The sequence below is a fragment of the Nycticebus coucang genome, chromosome 5 (genome assembly GCF_027406575.1).
Source record: "Nycticebus coucang isolate mNycCou1 chromosome 5, mNycCou1.pri, whole genome shotgun sequence".
NCBI classification, from domain to species: domain Eukaryota; kingdom Metazoa; phylum Chordata; class Mammalia; order Primates; family Lorisidae; genus Nycticebus; species Nycticebus coucang.
Window position 1 is genome coordinate 135,849,488 of NC_069784.1, and position 12,359 is coordinate 135,861,846.

Genomic DNA, 12,359 nt, shown 5'->3' on the forward strand with positions numbered 1-12,359 from the left:
CGGGAAGGCCCATGGGATCAGAAAGCAGAATGTTGGGATTTCAAGGAAGAAGATCAACACTAGATTCAAGGTACATCTGATAAGAATTTGAAAGAAGACCAGCAGTCGAGTGGGTATTCTAGCAAACATAAATGCAATGTGGGGCTCTGGCCCTAAAGCAATTTAGATTTTCTGGAGAAATATCAAATGCACGCATACAACTACTGAAGATGCATCAGGAGACGGCAAATGCCTCTAACGTGGCATGGAATAGAAAAAATAATTTTTTAAAAAGGGAGAACCTCTGAATTAAATTAGAAACATCTACTTGGAAAACTGGAAAGAAGAGCTTCGGTTGTCAGTGAGCAGGCTTCCGTGTTAGCTCAGAGAGGGCCTCCGAGGGCAGAAAACAGAGGGAGGCAGAGAATGAGAGGAGGCATGAGGGAAGCTCCAAAGGGACGGGCAGGATAATGGGAGACACGCACTTCATGGACTATGTTTATGTTCTATGTCAGTTTTAAGAGACACTGCTATTCTCCTAAAATAATACATATTTGATGGAGAAGTCCTACCCATTTCAGTATCAGAATAACTTTATTATATTGCTGGAAAAACTTAAAAATCGAAAGTTGGAAGACAGTAGGTGGAGGTTATAAATTTTGTATTAATACAGCAATGCAGGAGTGAGATTTATGAGCTCCAAAATAACGTAATCTGTACTGAAAACAGTTTTACTCTCTCATATGTATCTCAGTGATTTGACCCCAGTTTATATGAATATCTTTTTAGGGAATGTATTTTTCTGAATACAGTTTATTTCATTCAAGTGACTGCTTAGAGAGAAGGAGGTTTAAGGACCACTGTGTCTACAGTAACAACAAAATAAGTTTGAAAAAGACAAATGTTATTAAGTAAATTTTGAAAAATACAAAAGAAAGATAAGATGGGACAGTGACATATTTGGACATAATTTCTTTCAAGGTCAATATTCATTTCTAAACTCTTTAAGGTGCATGTGTTTTCCTTTCCTCCAAGTATGTTTCAGACACTTAGATTAAGCGCTAATGAAATTGTAGTTTGTAATATGGCTCCATTTCATTACAGCCAGAAATACTGCCAATTGCAAAGGCTAACTTCCTTAGATTTTTTTTTCTGGAAGACTAAAATAACTCACGAATTTCAGAACTTACGGTTCTAATAGGTTTACAAGCACCATTTTGACATGTGGGAAATCCTTTATTCACAAACATTCATATCACACAATGTCACAAATAAGTCAAAAAGAGAAGGCCCTGTGATACTGGTCAACACACAAAGAGTGGACAGGTTTTTATCCTAAGCTCTGAGAATTTTATAGACATTCCTGAACCCATCACGCCCTGTTCAGTGCAGGAGTGACAACGCCTCAAGTGTCGATGTGATGAGATGGCCTCATGGCAATGAACACAGAAGGACAGACATTTTAAACACCAAGAATTAACTAAAAATGAGAAATGCACATGTGGTGAAATGTTAGGTAGGAAAAAATTTTAGGTTAGGAGTATTAGGAACAAACACCAAAAGGAACATTGCAAAAAGTACTTTTTTTCCCGTCTATGAAACCCATAATAATCAGGTGATTATATCTAAAAGTAGGTTGGTGCACTTCCCTGTGCATAAACTTTGGTTAAGGGTTCTTAAGAATAGTGAAAAATAAATAAAAGACTCTCATTCTAAAAAGCAGCCACAACATCTTGATTAATTTATTCCTTGAGCTTTCTCTTGTTCCTTACAGCTATTCTCTTGAAACCAATGAAACAATTCCAATATCCTTTCATTACATCTAGAAAAGTGGTTATTAACCTTCACCAGAACCATCAGGGAAGCTTTGTAAAAACTCAGATGACTGTTCTCTACCCCAGAAATTCTTTCTGCTATGGCCTGGGCAGGGTTTGAGCAATTATATTTATGGGACTTCTCTAAGTGAATCTAACATGGTGCCAGATTTAAGAAACCCTGGTTCATAGGAGGCGATTGAAAATGTTATAAACACATATCAAACAAATAATTTATCCTTATTTCTTTAATTTCCAAATCCCTACTCTTACAGCTTCCTCCTTCATTTAGAATATGGAAAGGGGCGTGGCCTGCCCTCTGCACCAGTCGCTGACAGCCACGGCGCCGTGAGCTGCTTCTCCTGTGCTGGCGACCCAGGCAGGTCAGTCACAATGGTGCGACTTGGCTGCTGGATGCTGGTTCTCTTTGTGGCCACATGGAGTGACATTGGCCTCTGCAAGAAGCGACCGAAGCCTGGAGCCTGGAACACTGGGGGGAGCAGATACCCAGGGCAAGGCAGCCCTGGAGGCAACCGCTACCCACCCCAGGGTGGTGGCGGTTGGGGCCAGCCTCATGGTGGTGGCTGGGGACAGCCCCATGGTGGCAGCTGGGGATAGCCTCATGGTGGTGGTGGCTGGGGGTCAAGGAGGCACCCAATCAATGGAACAAGCCCAGTAAGCCCAAAACTAGCATGAAGCACAAGGCATGTGCAGCCGTGGCTGGGGCAGTGGTAGGTGGCCTTGGCGGCTACATGCTGGGGAGTGCCATGAGCAGGCCCCTCATCCACTTCGGCAATGACTATGAGGACCGTTACTATCGTGAAAACACGAACCGTTACCCTAGCCAAGTGTACTACAGGCCGGTGGATCAGTATAGCAACCAGAACAACTTTGTGCATGACTGCATCAACATCACCATCAAGCAGCACAGTCACCACCACCAGCAAAGGGGAGAAGTTCACCGAGACGGACGGGAAGATAATGGAGCGCATGGTTGAGCAGATGTGTCACCCAGTACCAGAGGGAGTACCAGGCTGCATACCAGAGAGGCTTGAGCGTGGTCCTCTTCTCTTCCCCACCCGTGATCCTCCTCATCGCCTTCCTCATCTTCCTGATTGTGGGATGAGGAAGGTCTTCCTGTCTTCACCATCTTCATCTTTTTTCCCAGGTTGAGGGAGGGGGTATCCACCTGCAGCCTTTTTCTTGCTCATTCTTGCTTCTTTGGCCCCCTTAGACTAACAAATCCCCTTGGCACTGACGAGCACTGGAAAATGTTGAGAGGACCCGGGATGCTCTTTATTCCAGCCCCCTTTTGATGGAGTCCTTTGTGGGCCATTGCTAATTCTGGGCCAATAAGAATATAACAGCAAATAACCATTGGTTAACACTAGGCTTATTTTTGGTCTGGTGCACCAGGTTGGGAATAAAATAAATCTTGAAACACTCTTCAAATACCTTTGCCTGAATACCTCTGGATTTTTCAGTGATTAGAGCTCAGTACACTAATGCTCCATCTTAGCAGTGATTTCATAGCAGTTTAGAAAAATTATCTCATCCATTTTAAGAAAACTGGACAGCGTTTCTGCCAAATTTAGAAAGAGGTCGCATAATACTCATTTAAAAAAAACAGAACTAGAACAACTTAACTCACAGGTGCAGGCTTAGCCCTCTGGAGCACGTGCTCTGTGTCTGCAGAGAACTACAGTGATGTTTCGACTTTTGTAGTACTTGGGAGTTGTTGCATCAAGGCCACATATACTGGTGCAACTCTAGCCCTCTGGCCAGAGGACACTTTCATAGGGACTGAGTAACATGACATGTGAATAGCAGAAACATACATGACAGGCTTCCGGGACCGAAAAAGCCAACCTTTGGGAGTGGTGCACTTGGAGGAACCCTCTCTTTCTAGAGGTACATGGCATTCTTTTCTTTAGTAGCATAAACTATAGATAATTAAGACAGCAAAAAATTATATCGCCTTCTAGACACTGAAGGCAAATCCCCTTTGCTCATCTGCCTGGAAGCCGGAGTGATTTAAACGTTGTGTGGGTGAAACCAGGAGGTTTTAACATAGCAGAAAGCTGCAGTTGTAAAATCACAGTCATCATAGAGGATTGTGTAATGATTGGTGTACAGAGAAAGGAAGTGCTTACCTTTCTGCATCATTGTCAAAAACCAGAGCAAGCCAAGTCATTAGTTTCTGTAATTGGCTTTTGAATCAAAGGATAGGGAGACAATCTAAAAATATCTTGGGTTGGAGTGATAGAATTAGGATGTGTTCGAAGTGGAAAATCTGTTAATGTTTTTTTAAGTAAGGTAAAATTATTATTCCCTGGATTGTTTAACGCCGTCACCCAGCAGATACATATTTTGATTCTGTGATGTCATTGGCTTGCACCGTGCAGGTATTCTATGTAAAAAATATATGTATAAAATATATATTGCACATGACAAACTTACGAGTTTTGTTTAGAACAGTTAACATCTTAAAAATCTATTGCATTAACTGTTTTTGTAAGGTACTAAATACTTAACATGGGAAAAACCCTTTTGCGTGGTCTTTAGGCTTACAGTGTGCACTGAATAGTTTTATATAAGAATCCAAATGGTCACATTAACTGGTCTTTGAAGTATGCATGTACTTTATATTTTCTATATTTGTAACTTTGCATGTTCTTGTTTTGTTGTATAAAGAATTTATAAATGTTTAATATCGACTGAAATTAAACAGAAGCTGAGATGAGCAAAAAAAAATAGAATATGGAAAGGAATCATAACTACTAAAACTGACTTAATATTTCTATAATCTTCAATTCATTTTCTTATTGCACACATATGTAAATCACCATTCCTTATGACATCACGGAGTTGATAAGAATACTCCAGAGAAGGCTAATCCTTACCTGTTGATTGAATCAGTTTTTTATTATTATTCACTTTCACACTGACAATAACTTTATGATACACGGTAAGCTCAAATTTAATTTCCTTTTTTCCCCACACCCTTTTTTACTTTATTGGATTTTTCCCATTATAATAACATTTAACAGATCATCTTTATTTTACACGAGTTGTCTCAAATAATGAAAACAACCTAACTTATTTTATGAGACTAATATAACCTCCATCCCCAATAGGAAAAGAAAATTGGGGGCCAATTTCACATAAGAATAGAGACATAAAAATCTTTAATACGTATCTAACTGAATAAAGTGTACCTTGAAAAAAAAAAACAGAATCAAATGGGGTTTACTCCAAGGATGTAATAATAGGTTAACATCAGAAAATGTATGTGCATCAAATTAACAGACCAGAAGAAAAAATTTCCTGCTGCTTAGAAGATGCTGGAAAAGCATTAGTACAATTCAAGGCCTCTCTGTCTCTCTGTCTCAGTAATTCCCCAGAGTAAGAGAGAAGATGAACTGTATCTCCTGTAGAGTTTCAGCAGGACTGTGTTTAAAGGTGTTGATATAAGCATTTTGTAATTTGATTCAATGGGTTTTTTAGTCTTTCATGTACATTCATAACATTGTATTTCAATTTTTAGAAGATATACATTCTAAGTGTGTCTTTTTTTTAAAGTGGACTTCCTTACAATTTTAAAGGGCAACTACAACTGATGATATAGGGTAAATTACAATATATTTTTACAGGTACACATTTCCTTGTCCCCAGAGGGTAATCACAGTATAATTGATCATTGTGTCTTATGATTTCTGGGGGCAAGACATGATTGCAAGAGGGACTTTACCTAACAAATGCAATCAGTGTAACCTGGCTTATTGCACCCTCGATGAATCCCCAACAATAAAAAGAAAAAAAAGGAAAAAAAATAAAATAAATTATTCTTGTTCTAAAATTCTGAACTACTTCGTTTCTTTTTAGTTGTGTTGGAATACAAAAATTACTCGCCTATTTCTTTTTTCTCCTTTCTCCCTGCTCAAGAACATAAAATAAAAGCTCCCAAGCACTAAAATACTGGAGTTTATACAAACTAAAGTCTATATGAATTCTGAAAACATACTTCTTCCTAAAGGTCAGAATGTCTTCAGGGTCACTGCCACTACTAATATGCATTTGCTTGGACTGGGGGTTAACATTTAAGGATCAGAGAAGAAGTCTTTTGACTTCCTGAACCATACATTCTCTATCAGAATCACCCAGCTCTGCCACGGTAGTGTGAAGGCAGCCACAGATAACACATATGAGTAGGGCTGTGTTCCAGTAAAACTTTATTTATAAAACAGGTGGTAGGCTGGATTTAGTACATGGATCCTAGCCCGCCAGCCCTGGCTGAGACATAGTACACCCATTGATGAACAGGTGTGTCCTATTCTGAAAGGAACACGAGATAATCTCTTTGTTCTTATTTCAAAGAAATTTTTCAAAAGGCACACATTTGCTACCCAGCATGTGTATATTAGGTATGTGTGCAAGTGTGTGCGGATGTCTATATCTATTAAATGCATCTGTTTGATTTTAACATTTTTAGACATAGCTCACATGAGCAAAACATTGGTGTAAATTGTTCTAGCAAACTCGGTTTGAAAAATAACAACGTTGGTGCGTAATTAATACCACCATTTCCACACCTGCCGTGTTTCTTCTGTCTGGTTTGTTAACAGTAATCCAAGTGACTCCAGGTGATGATCATTTCAGTGAATTTGAGTTTATTGCCAGGTGAGAAGTTATAAAGGAAAAGATAGAACTTCATGGATATTGCACCATTCATGACTTTCACAGCCAAGTAAGTGTTAAATAGCTGCCCGGTGTCAGTTAAGCAAGTTTGTCACAGCATCGATTATCAAGTTTGTGCCAAGACACTCAGTAGCCAATGTCTGTCAAATGGCCACAGATCTGAAACTTGTGAATTGAATTTAAGAATATAATGCCATCATTCTTTCTCATACTTGAGATTCCCAAAAGGAATGTATAAAGCAGGAACTAATAAAGGAACAAAAGAACAAAGAGTTTGCCAATCACCAAAGACAGTTGACAAGGTACCTGATTCCTTTTGAAAACTGACCACAAGTAAGAGATGTTGGCCAGGGTTCCCTTTGCTTCAGTGATCTCCTAGGAGACCCCGAGAATAACCGTTCAGACCCTGTAATCACATAGACACGGCATATGCAGCAAAACTGTGGCTGGAGTTCTGATTGTCTATACACGGCTAGGGGGTGGTGTGATAGAAATATTTAACATTGGTTCTATATTTATGGACAATCAGATAGCATTCATTGTGAGGTCACTGTCAAGTTCTCTAAACGTTTAGAATTCAGTAGTACTCCATCACTTTATATGAAAAGTGGACACTCCACTTGGCTGAAAGGACCCTGATGAGCTACAGTCAGTCCTCACCATCCAGGCAGGATCAGCTAGTGAGACTCGGAGACTTGTGCTTGCCGAATGCCTCCTTTCTAAATGCTAATGCAGCCCGTGAACACTGTGTTTCAGAGTGAGCCTGAAATGGCATTCTCCTGGGTGAGATGTTCTTTCTGTTGGCAGGGAGATTCGCTCTGCCTCACTCTAATTCCTGCTCCCCACAGAGGAGGAGGAACACTGTGCTTCTCTTAGGGACCCTGATGCAGGGCTGGAGGCACAGAGGCAGCTCTGTGGAATAGGTAATTGCTTGGTTGTGCCTTTTAATTACTTAGGTGCAGCTGTACTGTTTGATGAGCCAGACTAAGTGAGGCTTCTCGCCCAAGTTTCTTACATGGAAGTTCACCATGCTTTGGAGCACTCGCCAAAAACCCAGGTCATGCAGGGCAACAATAAACGGGCCTAAGTGCTAGTTGCATACCTCTCTCTTCCCATGTGTCAGTCCCTTACAAGTGAGCATGTGTATGTTTTGTGTGTCTAGTGATAGGAGTTAACAAAAACACGCCTAATTCTTACCTGCGGGTCCCATTTTAAGGTTCCCTTGGTTATGCTCATTCAGTCAGTCTCAGCTTTCTAGCATGTCTAAGTGTCTGAGGGCCTGGAACTGGGCCTAAAATATGGTATTACCACAGTGATAAAAACAACTGTATGCCAAGAAAAATGTTTGTAATATTTAAAAAGCAATGATAATGGCAATACTACTACTATGGTATAATTCACCTGCTAAGAAAATAAACTGAACATGGCTCATCTTATAACAGTCTATAGTAGAGCTAAGGGCTTAGTATAATTCTGTCCTTAGCATCTTAACTCTTTTAACCCTATCCTCTTTTTTTTTTTTTTTTTATGAGACAGAGTCTCATTCTGTCACACTTGGTAGAGTGCTGTGGTGTCATAGTTCACAGCAACCTCAAACTCCTGCCTCAGCCTCCTAAGTAGCTGGGACTGCAGGTGCCCACCACAATGCCTGGCTATTTTTTTAGAGATGGGATCTCACTCTGGCTTAGGCTGGTCTTGAACTCCTGAGTTCAGGCAATCCATCTGCCTCAGCCTCCCAGAGCGCTGGGATTACAAGCACTGCACCCAGCCTCCTATCCTAACTCTTTTAACCCTATCCTCCATCCTACACTGTAACTTGTAGATTAGCACTTACTTGACCTTGCAGGTTTATATTACCAAGACGGCTTCTTTCCTTAAATCCCATGACCCAGGCTCAGCTAGCTTCAAACTTTTCTTCTGCAGCTTCCTCACCTCTCTCAGCCTTATAAAATTGAAGGTAGTTATACCCTGGCTCTGGATTAAGCTTTGATTTAAGGAAATGGTGTGACTCTTTTGTTCTATCCAGATCACTCAAACTTTCTCCATTTTCTCAGTGAGCCTGTTTCACTTTCTTCTCATTTGTCTGTTCACTGGAGTAGCACGTTTAATTTCCTTCAAGATTTTTCCTGTGCATTCACAAGTTGGTTGTTTGGCACAAGAGGCCTAGACTTTAGTCTATCTCCACTCTCGACATGCCTTCCACACTGAGTTTTAATCATTTCTAGGTTTTAATTGGCCTAATTTCAATATTGCTGTGTCTCAGGGAATACAGAAGGCCAACCACAGGCAGAAAGATGGAGGGACAGTCAGTCCGTAGAACAGTCACAACACATACCACGTTTATCGGTTAAGTGCCCTCATCCAGGGGTGCTGTTTGTGATGCCCCCAGTTATAGTGGTAGCATCAAGGATCACTGATCGCCCTCATAATTAGCAGAACATTTTTCATTCTTTAAAAAAATATCCTCCATGGTTCAACCTTACATTAATTACTATTTAAGGATCAAAAAGAAGCACTGTGTTTAGAAAAAGAAAACTGCAATATATTTTTGAATGATAAAATGTAAAGTCCCTGAGCATGGAATTGAAAAAAAAAATAGATTACTGACCACAGATCACATTAACAGATGCAATAATAATGAATGTGACAGGAGACAGTGGTGAGCACAGGGTCTGAAAGACGCAGGGCTGCTGCAAACCTTCAGTTTGTAAAAGCACAGCGTCTGCGCAGTGCAGTGAAACAAAGCACAGTACATAAGGTGTGCTTGAACACCTTCTACAGGACGGCCACCCCTGGGTGCAGGGAGTGGAGAGAGGATAGGCGGAGCTGGTGGCAGCTTTACCTTTGGAATAGCTCACAGTCCGGGAAAGGCCTCTGTGTTCCCTCCTAGGCTGGCTGCGTCCAAGGGGAGGACAGGGATGACAAAGACTTAACTAACTCTTGAGTGGCTTCCCTGCTGACCAGACTTCCCTTCCAAATGGGGACTGGTACATAATCAGTACTGGGGCCCATGTGAAGGCCTTGATTTTTATCCTGGTTCTGAGCCATCCTTTATTTTATCATCTGTACAAGGCACACATGTTTCTATTTACCTTTTTTTTTTTTTGCAGTTTTGGCTGGGGCTGGACTTGAACCCTCCACCCCTGGTATATGAGGCCAGCGCCCTACTCCTTGAGCCACAGGTGCCGCCCACTATTTGCCATTCTTTATGGTATTTGTATCTGTTCTATACCATAGGGCAATTCTCCATCTTGCAAACTGAGACTAGAAACTCTTAAAAAATATATCTTTATTCTTAATGTAATATTTTCTTTTTTTTTTTTTTTTTTTCTGTAAAACACCTAGAACAAGCTATCCAGTAAACACTTGACAGTGTGGGGACTGCACAGTCTCTGTTACAACTAACCAAATCGGTACTATTCTGATGAAATTTAATTTATAGGCTCTGAAGGTTAAATTTCAAATAATATTTATGCATCACAGAATATTATTCTTTAAAAATATTTTTTACAACTTTTTAATAATTTAAAATATACCCTGAACTATTCATGGGCTGTACAAAAATGGGCACTTGGCCATGTTTGGTGGGAGGGCTACAGTTTGCTGACCTCTGGTCTAGAACAAAGTTATGGAAAAGTAGGTGCTTGAAGACACGAAAAGATAATGGTGTGAATAAAAGAAAATGATGGTAATGATGATGTCTGTTTAGATTAATTACATAAATAGGTAAATGCTTGCCAGAGTAAAGCATTTTGTCTGTCTGGCATTGTAATGACACACAAAAGTTAAAGCCAAGAATATTAGTCTCAGTTAATCCTTAACCTGCTAGTAATTTTCTGGAAAATCCCTTAATTACAGTTTCTCACTTGTAAAATAATTGAAATGAATTACAAAATTTCTAAGGTCATTTCCATCATTAAGATTATTCCATCCTTGTTCACAAGTTCTCCCTGCTTTGCCTAAGTAAGTACCTGTTTATTACTGTTTTACTTAGGGTATATACAATTATAACAGGCAAGATCTCAAATTAAGAGATGACTGCTACAATTTAAAATGGGTGCTTTGCTCTTAATTTGTCCTGAGAGTGCAGGGCATTTGTAGAAAAGTACAATCTTTAGGCTTGTCAATTATTTGTAGCATGTCATCACTGAGCAGCCTTTTGAGAAAGCTAAGAAATATAAAATCAAAGTAGAGTATAAATTATGCATCAGAGAAGTCCAATTACAAGGAGGAAAAGAATATTCGGATGTATATAAGCCTATGTCTTGCTGTTATCAAAAGCACTTGGCAAGATTAGGCCCTTGTAGCAGGCACCAGCTTATAGTGATTTAGACTGACGGGCTGTATTTTATAGTGCAATATAATTACAATTACATTTGTTTTGAGTTTTACTGTCTAGCATTCACATGCCTTACCAATAGCATAGTAAATAGTCTATATATAGTAATGTGAAGCTCACTGGGACCGAACCACATTTTCATACTTTTCTTAAGTAGAACATGCTATGAAAGAAAACATTAACAAATAAGGAGGTGGCCAAGACACAGACAGGGTTCTAAGAGCACTGTGTTACACGTATTCGTGAAGATAAAGCCTAAGAAGAAATTAACCTTATGATGATTGTAATCTTTAATATAATTGTTTCTATTTTATCTTAAACATCCTTAAAACTAGATGTACCACCTAGAAGTCACTGTCTCCATGCTTTAATCCAGACTCTTCCCTTTCTGTCAAGAGACTTGTGTTTCTTGTACTCAAGACATACTGGCACCATCCTTGTGCCCCCGCCCCATGCCCCGTGGATCCTGCCTTTGGAAGGGCTCCCCAGCTGCCTTCTCTCTTACGTTTCCTGCCAACTTAATGACCGCGTTCCTCCCTGGGCAGACCGCAGTTCTGCATACTGGGGAGATCCACAAGCTTCTGTGAACGGGAGAAGTTAAGGATGGCTCACATGCCAGGACAAACTCTGTGCACATGGGGAGATTCAGCTTCTGGGCTGATTTCACAAGATTTAAGCTCATTTCATTCCATTTCTTCCTTTATTAGTTAATCAATAAACATAGATATTGAACATTTATTATGTACAAACAAAAATAAAATGCCAACCACGTATATGGGTATATACTAGGTTTGGGGGGAACAATTTTCTAACGTTAAGATATTAGACTGTGTCCAGAGTGCCTGCAGCTGGATTTGGGAGACAAGTGGTAAAAGGCAAATGACAGTCAGAAGTCCTCACAGCTCAGCACGTGATTTACTGCCAAATTAATGATACAGGTTTCAAGTGTTCTGGGCCACCAAGAAAAGGAGATGATTGTGTTTGAACATCCTTTAACTTTATATGCTGTCAGATACGTGAACTAATTCTGTATTGGGCCACACGTAACTATGCAAATGAATCTTGCATTATATCATCTCCCACATTTCCAAATCAAACACACTGCACAGCATTATCCCATGCTCTTCTTTTTAGAATTATTTATGCCACTGTTGCCTTTTTTTGGCATGAGTCAGTCTTGCCAACAGTATAAGTTTAGCGAGATTTATTTACCTCTTGACCAAAAAAGGGCATTTTAAATGTTTCATGATCAGAGGGCTATCGATATTTTATTTTAATTACAGAGAAAAGATATTAGTAGAGCCACTTGAAAATCCTGCTGGCAGTAAGGAAAGGCAGTAAGGAAGAAATGATTCATTATTAATTGATGACTATTAATTACTGATGGTATACTAGGTGCCAGGGACAGTGCTAAGTGCTTTCACGAACACCCTGTGCTTTAATTCTCACAATGAGCATGAGCGGTAGGTCTCATGGTGAAGGATGTTTCTAGAGGGAACTGGAGAACTTTGGGAACTCAACATGGGAAT

The 12,359-nt window shown here is 39.9% G+C and overlaps 1 protein-coding gene and 1 pseudogene across 1 annotated transcript in view; one reads left to right on the forward strand and one right to left on the reverse strand.

Annotated features, from left to right (window-relative positions):
• PRKN (parkin RBR E3 ubiquitin protein ligase) overlaps nt 1-12,359 on the reverse strand; it is a 1,304,782-nt gene that overhangs the window by 460,916 nt on the left and 831,507 nt on the right. The gene's annotated exons all lie outside the window — the stretch shown is intronic.
• On the forward strand, nt 2,112-2,985 carry LOC128585895 (major prion protein-like; annotated as a pseudogene).